General features: G+C 37.9%; 1 protein-coding gene across 1 annotated transcript in view; it reads right to left on the bottom strand.

The window, feature by feature from the left end:
* The window catches only part of LOC119594425 (homeobox protein XHOX-7.1'-like), a gene marked incomplete in the record, with an annotated part of 3,420 nt that overhangs the window by 1,663 nt on the left and 1,543 nt on the right, over positions 1 to 214 (bottom strand).

Raw genomic sequence — 214 nt, 5'->3', positions numbered from 1 at the left:
CCCAGCCCCCCCAAAAAAAAAAAAAAAATCAAAAAATTCTTCAATAATTTTGACAGAGAAATCAAATAAATATACTTTCCTCAGAGATTTCGCGAAACACTCGCTTTAAGATAATTGCAATGTTCGCGTGACGTACGGACGAAATTCACGCACACGGACGCTTTCACGACAAACACGCTTCTAGTGATCGGTCAGGTTTAAATAGTGATAATGA

The sequence above is a fragment of the Penaeus monodon genome, chromosome 33 (genome assembly GCF_015228065.2).
Source record: "Penaeus monodon isolate SGIC_2016 chromosome 33, NSTDA_Pmon_1, whole genome shotgun sequence".
NCBI classification, from domain to species: domain Eukaryota; kingdom Metazoa; phylum Arthropoda; class Malacostraca; order Decapoda; family Penaeidae; genus Penaeus; species Penaeus monodon.
This window is presented reverse-complemented; position numbering and strand designations above follow the sequence as displayed.